The following is a 651-nucleotide window of genomic DNA, read 5'->3' as shown; positions in this document are numbered from 1 at the left end:
GACACGCCCCTGCCCTCCTGCCCGTTACAAGGCAGAGCCGTGGACCCTTAGCCTGAGCTGGGGCCGGGGGTCTCCAGCGCGCGGTGGGGACTGGCTGCCGGTGAGGAGCCCCCGCGCCCGCTGCCCCACGGCGCCCGTGGCTGGGCCCCTTCTCTGTAGGCCCAGGACCACCGCCCAGTGACCTCTCTTCAGGAGAGGACCCCCCGGGCTCTGAGGAGAGGCTGCAGGAAAGCCTGGGGTGCCCTGCAGCCCTGGGGGGCCCGGGGGCCTCCACGGCCCCCACACCCCCTACACGGTGTGGGGGGAGGTTTTCCTTATGGTGCCCCCCAGACGTCACTCATCCCAATTTGCAGCGCAAAGGGCCCGAAGTCCTCACCAGGTGGGGGCTGCCCCCCCCCCCACTGCCGAGACCTGGCGCTGACCCGGTGACCAGGCTGCTGAGTTCGGGCCCTCACAGCAGAGGAGGCTCTAACGCTGGGACCCCGAGCCGGAGGCCCGTCTGGACGCCCGGTGCCCCCGAGCCCCTTCCATGTGGCACATTAGCAAGCGGCCCGGCCCCTCCTGCCCGTCCTGCCGCCCTCCTGCCCGTAGTGACATGTGGCCTGGCGTCTTAGCGGCTGGTGGGGGGGGAGGGCGCTGCGTGGGGCCGGG

At 72.2% G+C, this 651-nt stretch overlaps 1 protein-coding gene across 1 annotated transcript in view; it reads left to right on the top strand.

Moving 5' to 3' along the window:
- KCNN3 (potassium calcium-activated channel subfamily N member 3) overlaps positions 1 to 651 on the top strand; it is a 98,996-nt gene that overhangs the window by 85,019 nt on the left and 13,326 nt on the right. The window lies entirely within an intron of this gene.

The sequence above is a fragment of the Crocuta crocuta genome, unplaced genomic scaffold (assembly GCF_008692635.1).
Source record: "Crocuta crocuta isolate KB4526 unplaced genomic scaffold, BGI_CrCroc_1.0 scaffold528, whole genome shotgun sequence".
NCBI classification, from domain to species: Eukaryota; Metazoa; Chordata; class Mammalia; order Carnivora; family Hyaenidae; genus Crocuta; species Crocuta crocuta.
The sequence above is the reverse complement of the archived record's forward strand: the minus strand, read 5'-3'. Positions and strand labels throughout refer to the sequence as shown.